Genomic DNA, 20132 nt, shown 5'->3' on the forward strand with positions numbered 1-20132 from the left:
TCATGCAGAACCATCTGTAAAACAGGTCTTTGTGTTCTCTTTCTCAGTCAGATGATTGAACAGAACTCCCCATGAGGTTGTAGGTGTGGGCTGGGAGAGAGAAGATGACATAGCAGGAGTGGGGGCCATGGGCATTTGGGACGCACTTCTTCATGTAAATTACTTGTACCTTCAAGGCCATTTTGATCCTGCAAATAACACTGCAATTTGATAATGGAGTCCTGCTGTGCATGCCCAACTTAATGGCTTCCAGGGTCAAACAACACCCACTTCATGATGGGCAGCTCAGGTCACATGGTAACTTGGTGGCCCATGGTTAAGTATTTAGTCTCTATTAAGGCCCAGGAGCAAGCCAAAAGCTGTTTCTCAAAAGGAGGGTAGTTGCCTTCTGTGCTACCTATAGAGAGCTCCTTAAAGTGTTCTGGGTTCCCGTCCTAACTTAAAGGGAAACTTTCACAATATTCAGAGCCTTTGATGTTCTGCAAATGAAGGAGGAGGATGTCCTCTAATTCCTTGCAGCAGGAACCCGCTAGGTGGCACCAACCTTGACTTCCAAATGGACCAGTACATTTACAAAGGGAAAGTGATGGCATCTACATTGTAAATCGGAAGAGAACCTGGGAGAAGCTTCTACTGGCAGCTCCTGTCATTGTTGCCATTGAAAACCAAGCTGATGTCAGTGTCATAGCCTCCAGGAATACTGGTCAACGGGCTGTGCTGAAGTTTGCTGCTGCCACTGGAACCACTCCTGTTGCTGGCTGCTTCACTCCTGGAAACTTCACTAACCAAATCCAGGCAGCCTTCCGGGAGCTGCGACTTCTGGTGGCTCCTGATCCCAGGGCTGACCGCCAACCTCTCACAGAGGCATCTTATGTTAACCTGCCTACCATTGCTCTGTGTAGCATAAACTCTCCTCTGTGCTTTGTGGACATTGCCATCTTGTGCAACAACAAGGGAGCTCACTCAGTGACTCCAGTGTGGTGGATGCTGGCCTGGAAAGTTCTGTGTATGTGTGGCACCATCTCCCATGAACACCAGTGGAAGGCCATGCCTGATCTCTACCTCTACAGAGATTGTCAAGAGATTGAAAAGGAAGAGCAGGCTGCTGCTGAAAAGGCTGTGACCAAGGAGGAAGCAACTGTGACCAAGCCAGGGTGAAGGAACTGCTCCAGCTCTTGAATTTACTGCTACTCAACCTGAGGTCGCAGACTAGTTTGAAGGTTTGCAGGTGCCCTCTGTGCCTATCTAATTGTTCCCTACTAAAGACTGGAACTCTCAGCCTGCCACTGAAGACTGGTCTGCAGCTAATGGGTAGGAAGAACCACTGAGTGGTCTTACACTGTTATTCCACAGACTCTTAAACAGAAAACGATATGAGGTTGATGGCAAATAAACAGTTCCTTGAAAAAAAAAAAAAAAAAAAAGAGAGAGAGAGAAGTTATCTGCAGAGGATGGCAGGGTTTTGCTCCAAAATCCTAAGGGTCTGTTGTGATTCACCTTTAGGGGCCTGCCAAAGATTCCGAACAGAATCTCTATCTGCCACTGATACTACAAGCACATTGGATCTGCTGGATCCTATGGCCCAAGTGGTAGGGCAGCTTGCATGGCAGCCTGCACCTGTTGCAGAGCCTTGTCTTGTTCTAGGCCGACACAAAACTAGCAGCTTTTTGAATCACTCGGTCAATGGGCTAGAGTAACATAGCCAAATGAAGAATATATCGCCTTCAAAATCTAAAGAGGCCTACTAGGCATTGTACCTCCTTTTTGGTGGTAGGAGAGTGAACTTATCCTTCCTCTTAGAAGGGATATCTCAACATGCCACGTACCACTGAACTCCTGGAAATTTCACTGAGGAGGAAGGCTCCTGAATTTTTGTTGGATGTATTTTCCCCCCTCTGACACACAAATGTCTTACCAATAAGTCTAGAGTAGTTGCTAGTACCAGAAACCTTCTATATGGTGTTTAGAACAGTGCCCAGTGCGTAGTAGGAGCAGAATAAGTGTTATTATTATTATTTCTAGTGATTGTTGAAGAAAGCTTGATGTGAGCATGTTTCATTCAAAGAAGCACAGTCTGAGCAGGAATTCTGATCTACCGAAAATTTTCTCCAGTATTTAAAAGAATCTAAGTACACAGGCCAAGCAAATGTCAATAAAGACCTGGTCTGCTCCCTATTCTTTGGCACTCCATAACTTTGGGGAGACTGGAGCTTTCCTACATCTAGAACTTTTGCTTTTATTTTTACCTCCCCACTGTCTTTCTCTTTGGATTCCCAACAACCTCCAGCATCCTTCCCCAGGATGACCTTCTCCCAGTAGGTCACGCTCCTTCTGCTGAGTTCAGCCCATGAGGAGCATAGTTCTTCTCTGTTTTCCTCTGGAAGATCGGTTTGCATGGATTCTGCCCTTTCTGTGCTCAAAGAAGGGATAAGGGAAAGCCAAGCTTGTCATGCTCTCGTGTTTGTGGGGGGCTGGGAGGAGGGAAGGCTGTGACACTTGCATAATAATGATTTTTGTATAGTTACAAATGCTATGAAGAAGCCAATAAAAATACTCAATGAAGAGCACAAAATCAAAGGGAAACAAATTGCTGTAAGGGGAATTTTCAGTATTGCCATTTGTTTAATAATAAGTTAAAATCTGAAAGTTCCATTTATTATTATTTTAACAATATAAAAGTCTCATTTGTACACATTTTCATCTTTTTACTTATGAATTAAAGGTTTGGGAGGAAATAAAGATAAATTAAAAAGATTTTATTTATCATGTGTTTTACCTTTTTATTACCTGTGAAATGGAGATGTGGAAAAAATTAGGATTACTTTAGAAAAGTTATTTCAGTTAAAAAACATGAATGGTGACATTTAAGTAACAGCCATATGAATGGCAGTTTTTCAGTTTTTGAGATGTTTATAACAAATAATATCATGCATATATTTGTAAAAACTCATCCCCTTTCCCCACCAGGTTGTGCAGGGGGTGGGCAGGAAGAGATAGAAAGGCAGAGGCACCATTTTTTAAACCTACTTTTTGTTTTGGATGTCACTTCATCAAAATTGGAGGATCGGGGGAGTATCTCACGCATAAGTGCAGTGGTGAGTACATATAAACATGATCTTTCCTTCTTGGAGTTCATGGCCCAGTGAGGAGCAACATCAGCCAGCCAGTCACATAGCTGGAAGTTAAATCCAAGTTTCAATGAGTGCTACAAAGAATAGTGTATGGCAATGCGTGAGCCTATATTGGGGGATAGAGAGGACAGGCAAGTCTTGCCCAAGAAAGTATAGTTTATGGAGCTGAAATCTGAAGGGTGCAGTAGAAATTCATTAAAAGAATTGGAAAGGCTGGTTTAGCTAGAGGGAACAGGGATGGCTTATGTGAACCACAAGGAAAGGCCTGTGTGGCTGGAGTAGAGAGAGCTGGGGGCCATGTTAAGGAGTTTTGACCTTATTATAAAAAACCACTGAAATGTTTTAAGGGGTCACAAGAACTTCACTTGGAGGTAGGGGGCAAGAGTGATAGCACGGAGATACGTTAACAAGAGTTTCTTCAAACTCTGTCTTGGCAAAAGCAAAAAATAGTTTGAAATTTATTATGGAAAATCCAAATCTGTTTGAAAATAGTTTTTCAAAACAGCAAAAACCCCTAAAGATATATAGTTTTAATAATCTGTAATAGAAATTTTTATTGAGATAATTGTAGATATGTATGTGGTTATGAGGAATAATACAGAGAGATCCCATCAGTTTCTCCAATGGTAACATTTTGCAAAACGGTAATATAATATCACCACCAGGATACTGACATTGATATAATAATCCACTTTTTGAGATTTCTCTAGTTTTACTTGTTCTCATTGTGGATGTGTGTGTATTTAGTTCCATATGATTTTTAACGCGTGTAGGTTTGCATATCTACCACCATAGTCAAAAATTTTTTGATAAGAGATAAAGTTAACCCTCTAATTTGGAACAGCTGATAAATTATACATGAAGGGGTCAAAGAAGAACTATAACAAATCTGTTTGCCTCCTGTTCACTAGCCAGTAATTTGCTTTGCTTTTGAAATCTGGTCGTTTCAGTGTGTCTTTGAGAGGCAGCATTGCAGGTCCCATTACAGAGCTAGGATGGCAGAGAGTTAAGCATGGAGTCTGGAGCCAGACTGCCTGGGCTCTGGTTCCAGCTCTATCCCTTACTCTTTGTGTGGTCTCAGGCCAGTTACTTAGCCTCTGTCTGACTCAGTTTCCTCATCTGTAAAACAGAGATGATAACAGGGCCTAAAGTTGTTCTGAGGATCAAAGAGTGCATTGTATGAGTGAGAACTATCCTCATTATTTGTTTAGAGGTACTGCCTTCAAAACTATAATCCATCTGTCAGTGAAAAGTCCGGAAACAGATTCTGGGACTTATCTTCCTCGCTCCATGTAAACCAAGACAGTCTCTTGACAGACGGTCTGTGATAACTTTAGTGTATGTTTAACTTTTGATCTGAATCTAAATATGTTGCTGCACGTTTGTCTCCCAGGGATGTATTGACTCTGATAAAATATTTCAATTTCAGATCCATGATGAAAGCTTTAAAGGTAATCTCTTTAAATTTTGAATTTTTCATGTAAGCCATTATGGATTAGACTTTTAAATCTTTTCTATTTCTGAGAAATCTTATTGATTTATTAAGAGCTGATACCACGTGTCTAACATAGGAGAGGTAGACTGATTATTGGGGAAAAAAAGTGAAGTGTTCTTTCTGACAGGAAAATGGAGGTGAAATTACAAATTAAAAAATGAATGAATTAAAACATTCTTTAAGGAATATTCTCATCCTCTATAGATTTAGTAATGAATCTCTTTTCTTGATTGTACCCTGAGAGATTTTGAGGTCATTGTTCAGGGATAGATGGATACATTTGTACATTTCAGATTCTATAATCAGTTTTTGTTCTACTTGAGGGGCATGGGCAGGTTCAAACAGAAGGGCAGGTGACCTGTGCTTTCATTATAGGAGGAGGTGCACTTACAACAACCAGCTATCCTAGGGTGTCCAGGGAGGAACATGCAGGATGAATTATAAATACTGAAAAAAAAATGCAACCTGTTTCCCTTTGTCTACTTGCAAAAGTGATGTGGGAAATTGACTGCCTCCTATCTCAAATACCCTGGAGAAATGGAGTTCCTGTTCACAGAGGGTACGTTTTCTCAGAGCACGAAGACAAGAGAGATTCATACATTCATTCATTCAGCAAATATTTATTTATTGAAACATTATTAGGTTCCAGACTCTATTCTAGGCCCTAGAGATAACATTGGGCCTAAGTCCTCTCCTTCAGGGAGCCACTCTGGTGGTAGAGAGAGATAATTAAGTAACAAATAATGAATGACATGTAGTGACAAATGCTGTGAATAGAATTAGAGCAGGATGAGAAGACAGAGTGATGGGTCTTAATCTTTCAGAGGAGGAGGTCAGTAAAGGCCTCTCTGAAGAGGTGGCATTGATCAGAGACCTGAGTGAAGTGAGGAGCCAGCTGCCATGCCCATCTCTGTGGGACCAGGCATCTAGGCGGAAGAGGTAGCAAGTGCAAACGCCCTGAGGTAGGAGTCTGCTCGCTCTGTCTGTGGAACTACAAGGAAGCCAGTGTGGCTGGAGCTGAATGAGGAGTGAAAAGTAAGTGTGGAAAAGATGAGTTCAGAGAGATGGTCAAGGATCAGCTGATATAAGGCTTCGTAGGCCATGGCAAGTACTTTGCATTTTATTCTGAGTGTGACTGGGAGTGAGTGGAGGCTTTCAAGACCAGCAAAGTAATATGATCTGATTTATCTTTTAAAAAGATCATCTGGCTCTGTGTGGAGAGACGGTGCAGTGGCGGCAAGTGGTGGTGACAGGGCAAGCAGGGAGAGCCACTAGGAGGTTGTTGCAATAACGCAGGCGAGAGATGGTGGCTCAGCCCAAGGTGCTATCAGTGGAGGTTGAAGTGGAGAGAAGAATTCAGATTCAGAATATATTTTGATTGTAGGGAAGACAAGATTTGCTGATAGATTGGATGTGGGCAGTGCCAAAAAAGCACTCACAGGATTTTGTCCTGAGTAATTGGTTAATAGAGGTGCAGGTGCTAAATTATAGTACCTGGCAGGTTTAGGGGAAGAAGTCAGGAGTTAAATTTTGGGCATGTTAAGTTTGAGATACCTACAAAATAGCACAGTGAGATGATGACTAGCACTTGGATAAACGATTCTTAGATTCAGGAAAGAGATTGGAGCTGGAGATGTGAATTTGAGGGTCATCAAATAACAGATGGTATTTAAAACTATTGGTCTGGACCACATCAGCAATGTATTGAACATAAATAGAGAAGAGCTCCATGGGCTAAGCCTTGTGACAGTCCTTCCAGAGACAGGAGAAGTAAGCAAGGAGACTGAGAAGGAGCAGCCAGAAAGGGAGGAGGAGAACTAGGGGAATGTTGTGTCCTGGAAGCAAAGAGAATGAAATGTTTCAAGAAGGACAAAGTGATCAATTTTGTCAAATGAGAGCTGGATAAAGATGAGGGCTAAGAATTGACCATAAGCAGTGAGAAGTTCATTGGTGATCTTGACAAGCAGTTTTAATGGAGTAGAACATAAAAAGAAGAGACTCCTAACTGTACACAACTCATCCGAGGAGTTTGACTGTAGAGCAGAACAGGGGAATGGTGGGGTAGCTGGAAGGGAATGTGGTCTCATTGGAGATTTTTTGGAGAACTAACAGCATGTTTGTATGCTGAAGGAAGGATCCTGAGAAAAGGGACAATTGATGATGCCTAAGACATGGAATAATCGTAGGAGCAGAGTTCTGGAGTAGGTGAGAAGGATGGGACCCAGAGCTCCAGTGGAAAAGAGACAATCCATGTATAGCAACAAGAAAGGCATAGAGCATGTGGGTATGCATGCAGAGGGGTTGGTAGTGTGATAGTGGGGGAATATAGAAGTTCTTTTCTGGTTACTTTTTATTTTCTCAAAGAAATAAGGTAAATAAGAATTAAGGTCATCAGCAGAGTGCTGGTCGTGGAGGGGATGAGGCCGTTGAAATAGAGAAGTTCTACAATGGGTCCTTGAGAATAGGAATGTCCACTCAGTAGAGAAATATTGGACTGCTAGGCAGCTCCAATGGCCACTTAAGATTGTGGTAATACATTTTAAGGGAGATGAGCCAGTGTAATTGTGATTTTATTTAGCCATATTGTTCTATAGAAACATCTCTAATAGGTGGAGTTGGGTTTAACCAGTTTTGGAGAAAGGAAATTAAGGGATTGGGCAAGGAGGTGTTTTTAACAGTGGACCATGGAATCTAGATAATGTAAGGAGGGAAGTGAGGGTATGAGGAGGAGATGGTGGTTGTAGGAGGTGGTTGGAGTGGGGATACCAGAATGAGTGAGCTGGAGAGAGGGGAGGCGGTAGCCAGAGAAAGGGATGGTTGAAGCTGAGATGTTAGTAGGTGGTGCAGTTATTGGCAGTCACAATGTCAGGATATGAGCAGGGGTGTGCATGACTGAGGAGGGCTAAAAGACAAGATCTTTGGACATGAGGAGGGCATGGACACTGGTGTCAGGGTTTTGGATGAGTCATTTATGTGTGTGAAATCCTTAAGCTCGATCAGACTAGTGATCAAGAGAAAGACAGAACCATAGCAAAAAAGTTCTAAGAATAAGGAGGTGGAGGAGTATTTGTAAATATCATGGGTAATTGTAAGAAGGAGAGGTAGTTTATGTATCTGATGACATGTGTCTCAAAGGGACTGTGGGTTTTAAGAGGGAGGAAGGAAAAGTAACCTGAGATCAGCAAAGAGAATACATACCTCACTCCCAGTCCACTGGTACTAGAAGCGTGAGATAAAAGCAGCTGTCACTAGAGATGGTGTCGAGGTAAGACATGTTGTAGTGTGACGGACATACGGTTTTCAGTTACACCAAGAAGGTGAAGGGAAAGTTCTGAGAAGAGGGTGAGAGCACAAGGGAATTTTCCTGATGACAGACCTGGACTGTCCAAGGTATGGTGGAAGGGTTTGGGGGATACAAGAAGGATATGTTTGAGTTAAGTAGGGTATGGACAGAGCCACGTGGGGTAAGAGAGTCTAGAGGTTAAGGCTTTACCTTCTTATAGGGATTGAGGTCAGCAGGATTGAGGCACCATGTTGAGATCTGTCCTGAAGGTCGCTTAGGGGAGACAGATGATCAGATAATTTTAGCCTTCTCCTCGGGACCTGTCATTTAGGCTGTGTCACAGGGCATCATGAGGTAGGAGGGATAAATGGTGGCCTGACCCGGAACAAGTGGAGCTCTATGTACTTGCCCCCCAAATTCTGTTACTGGTGGTAACAAGGCTGACAGATCACCCAGATGAAGAAAATATAAAAATGTTTGGAGTAGTGAATGAGTATGGTGTATTTGATGGTGATGTAAAGACTTCACTTGTTTGGATTAGCAGTAAGTAAAATTTACTCACTTATTTGCCCAGTGGTTATTGATTACCAGGTGTGGAGGATACAATGAAAAACAAGACTCAGTTCCTCCCAATAATATCACTCATCAGAATGTCACCCAGATACAACCCTATTTATGTCCTGTCTTCTCCTCAACCCTTAAAACCACAAGAACTGGTTTTTCATACATGAGTATTTATGTTTATTAATAAATAAAGAGCTATTTTTATAAAATAAAAAATGCTTTTTAAATAAACACTGGGACTTTCAAATAGAAAACAAAGCATGACACCCTAATAAAAAATGACAGTTCTTTCAATACAAACAAATGAAAATTTATAAACAAATTGAGTTACACTAACTCTGATACGTGTTGTACTATGGTTTTTGTTAACTTGGAGAAAGGATCTTCTGCTATAAAGGAGCTTAAAAATAAAAATAGGAAAGAACTTTTCTGAAAAATGTTTATTCACGTCATGCAATTTGCCAATGATCATCACAGCAAATACAGAGAGATTTGCCATTTTTCCGTTTACTCTAATTTTGTGATATGTATTTTGTACATTGTGTGGTTTTCAAAGTGGACTTTACACGTATTAGGTTAAACTGGGAAAGGATACAGAAAAGCATTCATGGTATTTAATCAACTCATGAACTATTATAATCTCTCTGCTTCCAAAACTGTTTGTTCAGAGTCTTATCTTTTGGGCTTTCAGAGCATCAACAGGTTGCTACAGTTGAGGTGGAAATCTTTTGAACATACCATGTTATCATATTGAAGAAATCTTGGCTAAAGTTTTAAAATGTAATCAAACCAATTTCTATTTAGCTTTTAAGTCAATGAGGTTTTCCTTTCTGTTTTTGTACATAATTCCAACAAAGACTTAGCATCCTTTCTTTTAAAAGCACCCTAATATCAAAGGACTGTCAGTGCTGCAATGCCTCTTTATTTTTGCCCTTGCCAGAAAAGTTTGAGTCACTTTTCTAAAATGCTGGCAAAGTTCAAAAAGACTTCATAGTAACTCCCAAGTTACTAGTGATATATATGTGTGTGCCTTTTGCACATTATAACTCCAGGCACCTTATGCTTTTTTTCTAATGACATATGGAGTAATAAACATATGAAAGACATTATTTGGTGAAACAGAGAAATTCCAAATTATGCAGCAAGAATGGGGTTCAATTGTGATTTTTTTAAATGCTTCTCTTTATATTTTCTTTGATATAAGAACTGTGTTTTTTGCTTTTAAAAATTCTTACTGTAGGGATAAGGAGGGTAAGACCTGATTGTTTGTGGGCAACTAATAGAATGATTTATGATTTTTATGTTTTGGAATACAAATATGTTCAATCATTCATAGAATTTCATCTAGTCTATGAGTCTTTAATGACGGTGATAATTGGTTTTGCCCAAGAAGGCAAAAATTGGTTTTGGGGGGAGTAAAAAGAATACCTTACAACAAAGATTTTTTGGCCCTCCAAACAGTCACTGTACATAAGTAGATATACAGTGTATCTGTAAATTTCATAGGGAAGGGAATTAGAAAAAAATGCTTAAAAAGTCTCCTTAGAGGGATGATAATTTAAAAAGAGGTTGAGAAACACTGATCTAGTCTTTGAAGATAGAAGCTCAGCACCAAAATAAAATGTGGACCACAGGCATGATAATATAGATAGATTTTGAAAATAAATTCCAACTGCATATTCTCAAGTACAGTTTCATTTGTTTGCTAACCATTGATCTTACACTAAATTTTCATCAGCCTATTTATAACTCACACTGGCTCATTATACTCAGGATTCTGAGGCAGGGCGTTGGCTGTCTCAGCTTTGCTTCACCCTAGACCTTTCCTCCAGGAGCTGACTGTCTTTGGGAGGAAATGAGATAAGGAAAATAAAGCACCTGGCACGAAACCCCCTGTAAGTGCAAGTGTAGACAGCTGTGGGATCACAAAGGAAGAAATAGTTAACTTTGCCGGAAAGTGGTTAGGAAAGGATTCAATAAAGAGATCACTTTAGACCAAAGAGTTTGCAAACTTGGATGGGAAAACAATTACGTCTTTATTTTCAATTAACTCCATCTGAAATTTACTGTTTCCTTCAATTACGATGTGGCAAACCACAGTAGAATTAGCAGTATCTGGACTTTGTCACAGAAATCATAGATATTTCTATAGCATGTTATAGTTGTTGCAAATATCTTGAAATATTGTTTATGGTCATAAGTACTTTGAACTTACAGTAGTACTAGACCCACCTCTAGATCTTGTTATTTAATGTGTTAATAAAGTACATATTTTGTAAATCTCACATTTAACCATATAAATATTCAAAACTTCTATTTGACAAGGGGCACCATGAAGTTAAAAGGAAAATGACAGCATAGGATGCATATATAACAGACAAGAGATACATATTCATGATAAAAATAGAGCTCTTGCAGCAGATCCATGGGATTAAGGAGAAAATTTATGGCTTATCAAGGAATGGCTATGACAAGACAGATTATGGAAAAAGATATTGATAATGGCCAATGAAAGTATAAAAACATTTCTCAGGTCCTCAAGGAAATATGAATTTAAAAAACGATTATTTAAAAACATTTTGGCAAATTGTCAAAAACTAAAAGTGAAAACATAAAATATAAAGGATGCAAGAAAATGAATCCTTTCATAATGTTGGTACAAAGGGGTAAATCCTTTTTTTCAGGGCAATTTGATAGTAGCTTTCAATTTTTTAAATACTTATAACTGTTGACTCAGAAATCCCATCTTCAGAAATTTCTCCTACAAAAATATTGCATATATGCATATAGATATATGCACAAGAATGTTTGGCAAAGTAGTGTTTTCATTGGGAAAAATCATAAGTGACTTAGATGTCCGTTAGTGGGGAAATTTATTGAAAACATTGTCAAGTTCTTATAGTGGTTGATATGCAGCCATAAATAGGTATAGGTATATCTACTGACATGGAAACTCTTCTAAGACATACCATTATATGAAAAGTCATAGAGAAAATATGTAGTGTATCTTGTTTGTGTAAAATATAACAAAGCCAAAAACTCAACAAAATCCAGAGAGTGTGGAAAATTGTCTTGATGGATATGAGCCCAACTCTTCATAGATGTTTCTGCTGGTGGGAGGAGTGGGGTTTGGCAGGATGAGTGATGAGAGAGTTTGTTTTTACTCTTCTGTAATGTTTGGACTTTTTATTCATGTATTACTGCATAATTAAGTAAAAGGAAAAAATTTCAAGAAAATAATTACATTTACAATGAAAACAAAAGTATAAACTACTTAGGAATAAACCCACTAGGAAATGTGCAGGACTTGTGGAAAGAGAACTATTAAATTTTGTTGAGGTATATAAAAGAAAGCCCAAATAAATGGAGAGATGTGCTATGTTCTTGAATTGGATGATTCAATATAAGTTTATAGGTTTTAGTGCAAATCTAGTCAAAACCCATGGGAAATTAAAGTTGACAAAATGATCCTAAAGTTCTTTTGCAAGAATAAAAAACATAAGCAAAAATAGCTAAGAAAATCTTGAGAAAGAATAATGAGAGTGCCTGTTCAGCCAGATATTAAAGCGTATTCTAAAATTTAAATAATAGAAATAGTGAGCCCTTGGCCTTTGATTAGACAAGAAGATTCATTTAACAAAATGGAAAGCCAGAAGCTGGTCTAGGGACCACAATTTTGAGTAGCAAGGGCCGAAACAAAAATGGAGCCAAGCAGGGCTAATTTGACCTTAGAATCTAGATCAGCAGTATCCGATAGAAATGTGCTGTGAGCCACAAATGTAATTTAAAATTTTCTAGTAGCCACATTAAAAGAAAGAAAAGAAGCAGGTAAAATTAATTTTAATAATATATTTTATTTAAACCAATATATCCAAAATCTTATCATTTCAACAAATAATATAAAAAATTATTGAGATATTTTACATGCTTTCTTTTTGCATTAAGTTTCTGAAATCTCCTGTATATTTTACACTTATAGCACGTCTTGGTTTTTTTTTGTGTGTGTGTGAGGAGATCAGCCCTGTGCTAACATCTGCCAATCCTCCTCTTTTTTTTTTTCTTTCTCATTTTTTTTATTGATGTTTAAATAGTTTTTAACATTGTGAAATTTTGGGTTGTACATTTTTGTTTGTCCATCACCATATATACGTCTCCCTTCACTCCTTGTGCCCACCCCCCACCCCCACTGACCCTGGTAACCACAATACAGTTTTCTCTGTCCGTGTGTTGGTTTATATTCCACATATGAGTGAGATCATACAGTGTTTGTCTTTCTCTTTCTGGCTTATTTCACTTAACATAATACCCTCCAGGCCCATCCATATTGTTGCAAATGGGATGATTTTGTCTTTTTTATGGCTGAGTAGTATTCCATTGTATATATATACCACATTTTCTTGATCCACTTGTCAGTCGAGGGACACTTAGGTTGCTTCCACTTCTTGGCTATGGTGAATAATGCTGCAATGAACATAGGGGTGCATAAGCCTCTTTGGATTGTTGAGTTCAGGTTCGTTGGATAGATTCCCAGTAATGGGATGGCTGGGTCATAGGGCATCTCTATTTTTAAGTCTTTGAGGAATCTCCATACCGTTTTCCATAGAGGCTGCACCAGTTTGCGTTCCCACCAGCTGTGTATGAGGGTTCCTGTTTCTCCACATCCTCTCCAACATTTGTTGTTTTTTGTCTTGGTGATCATAGCCATTCTAATGGGCGTGAGGTGATATCTTAGTGTTGTTTTGATTTGCATTTCCCTGATGATTAGTGATGTTGAACATCTTTTCATGTGGCTATTGGCCATCTGTTTATCTTCTTTGGAGAAGTGTCTGTTCATTTCCTCTGCCCATTTTTTGATCAGGTTGTTTGTTTTTTTGTTCAGTTGTGTGAATTCTTTATATATTATGGAGATCAACCCCTTGTCAGATGTATGTTTTGCAAATATTCTCTCCCAGCTAGTGGGTTGTCTGTTCATCTTGATTCTGCTTTCGTTTTTCTTGTAGAAGCTCTTTAATCTGATCAAGTCCCACTTGTTTATTTTTTTCTTTAGTTTCCCTAGTCTGGGTAGGCGTGTCATCCAAAAAGATTCGTTTATGACCAATGTCAAATAGTGTGTTGCCTGTATTTTCTTCTATGAGTTTTGTAGTTTCAGGTGTCACCTTCAGGGCTTTGATCCATTCTGAGTTAATTTTTGTGAATGGCGATAGCAGATGGTCCACTTTCATTCTTTTGCATGTGGCTGTCCAGTTTTCCCAACACCATTTATTGAAGAGACTTTCCTTTCTCCATTGTATGTTCTTAGCTCCTTTGTCGAAAATTAGCTGTCCATATATGTGTGGTTTTATTTCTGGGCTTTCAGTTCTGTTCCATTGATCTGTGTGTCTGTTTTTGTACCAGTACCATGCTATTTTGATTACTATTGCTTTGTAGTATGGTTTGAAGTCAGGGATTGTGATGCTTCCTGCTTTGTTCTTTTTTCTTAGGATTGCTTTAGCTATTTGGGGTCTTTTGTTGCCCCATATGAATTTTAGTATTCTTTTTTCTATTTCCGTGAAGAATGTCATTGGGATTCTGATTGGGATTACATTGAATCTGTAGATTGCTCTAGGTAATATAGACATTTTAACTATGTTTATTCTTCCAATCCATGTGCATGGGATGTCTTTCCATTTCTTTATGTCATCATTGATTTCTTTCAATAATGTCTTGTAGTTTTCATTGTATAGGTCTTTCACCTCCTTGGTTAGATTTATTTCTAGATATTTTATTCTTTTAGATGCAATTGTAAATGGTATTATCTTTTTGAGCTGTCTTTCTATTTGTTCGTTATTAGCGTACAGAAATGCAACTGATTTTTGTAGATTGATGTTGTACCCTCTGACTTTGCTGTAGTTGTTGATTATTTCTAATAGTTTTCCAATGGATTCTTTAGGGTTTTCTATATATAAAATCATGTCATCTGCAAATAGTGAGTTTCACTTCTTCGTTACCTATTTGGATTCCTTTTATTCCTTTTTCTTGCCTAATTGCTCTGGCCAAAACCTCCAGTACTATGTTGAATAGGAGTGGTGAGAGTGGGCAGCCCTGCCTCATTCCTGTCTTCAGAGGAATGGCTTTCAGTCTTTCCCCATTGACTTTGATGTTGGCTGTGGGTTTGTCATAAATAGCCTTTATTATGTTGAGGTACTTTCATTCTATTCCCATTTTCTTGAGAGTTTTTATCATAAATGTATGTTGTATCTTGTCAAATACCTTCTCTGTGTCTATTGAGATGACCATGTGGTTTTTATTCTTTGTTTTGTTGATGTGGTGTATCATGTTGATTGATTTGCGGATGTTGAACCATCCCTGCGTCCCTGGTATAAATCCCACTTGATCATGGTGTATGATCTTTTTAATGTATTGCTGTATTCGGTTTGCCAATATTTTGTTGAGGATTTTTGCATCTATGTTCATCAGCGATAGTGGCCAGTAATTTTTCTTCTTTGTATTGTCTTTGTCTGGCTTTGGTATCAGGGTGATGTTGGCCTCATAGAATGATTTAGGAAGTGTTCCATCTTCCTCTATTTTTTGGAATAGTTTGAGAAGGATGGATATTAAATCTTCTTTGAATGTTTGGTAAAATTCACCGGAGAAGCCATCTGGTCCTGGACTTTTATTTTTTGGGAGGTTTTTGATTACTATTTCAATCTCTTTACTTGTGATTGGTCTATTCAGATTCTCCATTTCTTCTTGGTTCAGTTTTGGGAGGTTGTATAAGTCTAAGAATTTATCCATTTCTTCTAGATTGTCCAATTTGTTGGCATATAATTTATAACATATACTGTAGATAATATCCTTAATGTATAAAGAGCTACTTATTTGTAAGAAACATGAGAAGTATACATGATAGACAAAGACACACAAAGGACCAATAAATTTTAAAAATATTCAACTTCATTATTAATAAAAAAAGTAAAACTAGCAGTGAGATTCAAATTTTTCCCTGTCAATTAGGCATTAGTAGGGAGAAAAAAACCAATATGGTGGTAGAGAGTAGACTAGTTCAGTCTTCATGGAGCCCTCTGTCAGAATGTCACTATCAAGCACCATAAAGATGGTTACCCCTTGACACAGGTTGTTGCCACTTTTGGAAATTTATCTGAAGGTTGCATAGAGGTCACAAAGTTTGTGCATAAGAATGTTTATCACGGTGTGTGTTGTGTATAAAGTTGGAAATTACCCAAATGTCCAGTAATAGGAAATTAATCAAATGCATTATGGTTCATCATGAGATAGATCAATAATTATTGATATGGAAGGATGTTAACTGTCAGGCTAAGTGTAAAAGCCAGCTTATAAACTGTAAGGATAATATGAGATAATTATTTTGCTTATATATAAACATATTAAAAAGTAAAGGATTTATTAAAATGTTAATTCTTTATGAGTATTGATGGAATTTTTGATGTTTATTTTTTCTTCTTCGGTTGACCGCATTTTCTAACTTTTCTACAATGAACATGTACTATGTAATGAAATAAATCTTAGAAAATATTGAAGACCCCAGGGAAATGATCATTTATTAAATGAAAAATAACAGGTTATAAATGCAGTGGTATGATCCTTATTTGTATTTTAAAAAGTGTGTAGTAATGAGACTCTAAAAGAGATAAATCAGTATATCAACAGTGAATATGTTGTTGTTCCTTTTTTTTTGGTATTTTCCTATCATTACTAAATGTTCTATAATGAAAATGGTTGTACCTATAAGCAGGCAAAAATGCTGTTTTGTCATTTGTAGGAGAAACACCCTTCAGATAATATCTACTTGTGACTCTGACAAAATATTTCATTTATTCAATAAGAATTTCAGTTCTTTTTAACAATTGCATTATACTTTCTAAAACTTATATTATAACTGACTTTTTGTATGGAGCCTTTACATAGTCATGCAATTTAAGTTGACAGGATTTAGCCAACAGTACGTGAAGGATAGTTTTGCCAGATACAGAATTCTTGATTGAGAGTTTTTTCTTTCACCCCTTTAAATATGTCATCTGACTGCCTTCTGGCCTCCTTGGTTCTGATGATAAATCAGCTGTTAATCTTATTGTAGATCCCTTGTATGTGACAAGTTGCTTCTTGCTGCTTTCAGCAGCTGGCTTTTGACAGCTTGATTATAACATGTCTCAATGTGGATCTCTTTGAGTTTATCCCACTTGGACTCTGTTGAGCATCTTGAATATGTAGATTCATGTATTCTATCAAACTTGGGGAGTTTTTGGCCATTATTTCTTCAGATATTCTTTCTGCCCCTTCGTCTGTCTCTTTGCCTTCCAGGACTTCCATAATGTGTATATTGGCCCATTTGATGGTGTCCCACAGGTCTCATAGGCTCTGTTCACCTTTCTTCATTCTTTTTTCTTTCTGCTCCTTAGATTGGATCATTTCAATTTGTCTTATATTCAAGTTTGCTGAATCTTTTTTCTGCCTTCTCAAATCTAATGTTGAACCCCTCTAGTGAATTTTAAATTTCTCTTTCTATACTTTTCAGCTCCAAAATTCCTATCTGGCTCCTTTTTATAATTTCTGTCTCTTTGTTGATATGTTCATTTTGTTCATACATTGTTTTTGTAGTTTCATTTAACTCTTTGTTCATGGTTTTCTTTAGCTCTTTGAACATATTTAAGTCTTTTTCTGATGAGTCCAATGTCTGGGCTTCCTCAGGAACTATTTCTATCAATTTATTTTTTTTCTTTTTATGAACCATACTTTCCTGTTTCTTTGTATGCCTTATAATCTTTCGTTGAAAGCTTGGCATTTTAAATATTGTAATATGGTGACTCTGGGAATCAGATTCTCACCTTTCCTCCAGAGTTTGCTGTTGATGATTGTTGAGAGCTTCAGTTATCCATTTGTTTAGTTACTTTTCAAAAAAATATTTTTTTGCAAAGGCAGTATTCCTTCTTATTTGTGGTCACTGAAGTCTCTGTTCCTGTAGCTTGTGTTAAGCTAGTGTTTTGACAGAGACTTCCTTGAATGCTGGGGGCCCAAAAATGGTGGGAGAGGGAAAGATAGAGATAGCAATAGAGATAGAGATAGAGATAGATAGATAGAGAAATAAAACACTTCTCTCAGTCTTCGCAGATTGGCCTATTTCAGGTTTCTTATGTATAGAATCAAACATTAATGTCGCTAACAATAAGACAAACTTTTGCAGTTAACATTTATCATTTGTGTAACAAGTCCATTACAAAATCTTCAAGATTCTGATTTAGTATATCAGTTTTAAGTTTTGGTATAGGTAGTAGGTAGTAGGTATAATTTGGATTATTTTGGTAGGAGGATAACAGGTAGGATATAAATTCTGTACCATTTGTCTTTTATTGGTCAGAGGTACTCATTACTTCTAAATTAGAGTTGGTCTTATAATTCCTATAATTTTTAAGTGTTATGTGGCATAATAGCTGTGATAACCAAGAATTTGCTGCTCAATCTTAAAAGGTTAGTTTTGTTTTTGCTTCTAATAAATTTTTAAGTCATTTTTAAATTTTAGAATAGTTTAGATTCACAGAAAAGTTGCAAGAATAGCATAGATTTCCCTCATCCCATTTTCCGTATTGTTAACGTCTTATATTACTACAGCACATTTGTCAAACCTAAGAAACCAACATTAGTACATTACTGTTAGCTAAACTCCACACTTATTTTGAAGTTCACTAGTTTTTCTCTAATGTCCTTTTTCCATCCCAGGATCCCATCCAGAATACCACATTACCTTCAGTCATATCTCCTTAGGCTCCTCTGATCTGTGACACTTTCTCAGACTTTCCTTGTTTTTGGTGACTTTGGTAATTTTAATGAGTACTGGTCAGGTGTTTTGCAGAATTTCCCTTTTTTGGAGTTTGTCTCATGTTTTTCTCCTGATTAGACTGGGGTTATGAGTTTTGGGGAGGAAGACCACAGATTTCAAATATCATTTTCATCAAATTATATCAGGGGTACATGCTATCAACATGACTTATCATTGATACTGTTAATTAAATTTTTAATATTACAATTTTATTGTGAAATAAATCATCTTTACCAGAGTATATAAAATATATGTGTACAGTTAAATGAATTATAATAAAAAGAACACTTAGGTACCCTTTACCCAGCTTAAGAAACAAACATCTTGGAAATTTTCAGTTTGCTCTCCTCCATAGCTATAATCCTGAATTTTGTATTAATCATTCCCACAAATTCTAGATAATATATTATATTATTTTTGCCAGATTTTGAATTTTATATAAATTTATAATTTTGTGTGTATTCTTCTGCACCTTGGTTTTTTCACTCAACTTTAGTTTGTGATATTTATCCATCAGATGACTGATATTTGGATTTACTATCTTATTCTACCACCTTGTTATGTGCTTTCTCTTTATCAACTTTTTTCTGTTTCTTTTCTCCCTTCTTTTCTTGCTTTCTACATCAGTCAAGGTTCTGGCATGAAACCGGTGAACTCAGAAATTGGGTAATTTGAATAGAGTTGTTAAAGCGACTATTTACAAAGGTATGGACAGGGTGTAGGCAAACTACAAGAGATAGTGAGGTGGCCTGGAGCTAGTAAGAGCAGCTAGGTCATTTTAAGAGCCTAGAGGAACAAGGGAAGTGTACCAGTTTCCTAGGGCTACCTTAACAAATTACCACAGTCTATGTGGGCTTAAAACAACAGGTGTTTATTCTATCACAGTTTTGGAGATGACAACTCCAAAATCAAGGTATTGGAAGGACAATGCTCCCTCTGAAGGCTCTAGGGTAGATTCCTTCCTTGCTTCTTCTAGCTTCTGGTAACTCCCAGAAATCCTTGGTATTTTTTGCCTTGGAGATGCATCACTACAAATTCTGCCTCCATCGTCACATGGCCTTCTTCCCTGTGTCTCTGCAACCAAAACTCCTCTTTTTTCTTATAAAGACACCAGTCATTGGATTTAGGGCCCACCTAATTCAACATTCAACGTTATCTCATCTTAACTTGGTTGCATAAGATTTTGTTCACAGTTACCAGAGGTTCGGACTTGAAGCTATCTTTTTGAGGGGATACCACTACAGGGAGGGATCAGTTACTGGAACCAGGAGAGAGAGAAAGAGCGGGGCAGGGTGGGAAGAGAGAGAGAGATTGAAAGAGGGTCTGTAGAGGCCTCCTTTCAGAAGCTGGTAGCCCTGTGAGGATGGAGCCAGGCGATAATAGATGCCTTGCTTTCACTTCCCTCTCTCCCTCGGATTTCCTGCTCTGCCCCTGTTGGCTGAATTCACTGGGAATCTGGAAAGCAAAGGAGCCTCAGGATATGGTCCATACAAGGTCAGCCTTGAAAGGCACAGAGTGCAGTGGAAAAGGTAGACACAGGATCGGGGGCATAGCTGTTGGATTGATTGAGGTTTTTTTCTTTCTTTCTCTTCTTTTTCTCCTTCCATCACTTCCTCTGTCTTCCTGAAAACTTTATTGTCCATGCCTATTCTTTTAGTGGTTACCTGCCTATTTTAATATGCATATTTAACTTAAAGTCTAAAACAAATCAGTGCCTTTCCCCTCCTATAGAACAATGTAAGAACTTTAACTTCCATCATTACCTCCCAACTTATAGGCTATTATGGTTTATTTTATTTTATTTTATTTTATTTATTTTTTTTTTAG

At 37.7% G+C, this 20132-nt stretch overlaps 1 pseudogene; it reads left to right on the top strand.

Annotated features, from left to right (window-relative positions):
* The first annotated feature begins 541 nt into the window (after positions 1-541).
* LOC106800317 (small ribosomal subunit protein uS2 pseudogene) overlaps positions 542-20132 on the top strand; it is a 28021-nt pseudogene continuing 8430 nt past the window's right edge.

The sequence above is a fragment of the Ceratotherium simum genome, chromosome 12 (assembly GCF_057802395.1).
Source record: "Ceratotherium simum simum isolate JZ-2026a chromosome 12, ASM5780239v1, whole genome shotgun sequence".
Taxonomy (NCBI): domain Eukaryota; kingdom Metazoa; phylum Chordata; class Mammalia; order Perissodactyla; family Rhinocerotidae; genus Ceratotherium; species Ceratotherium simum.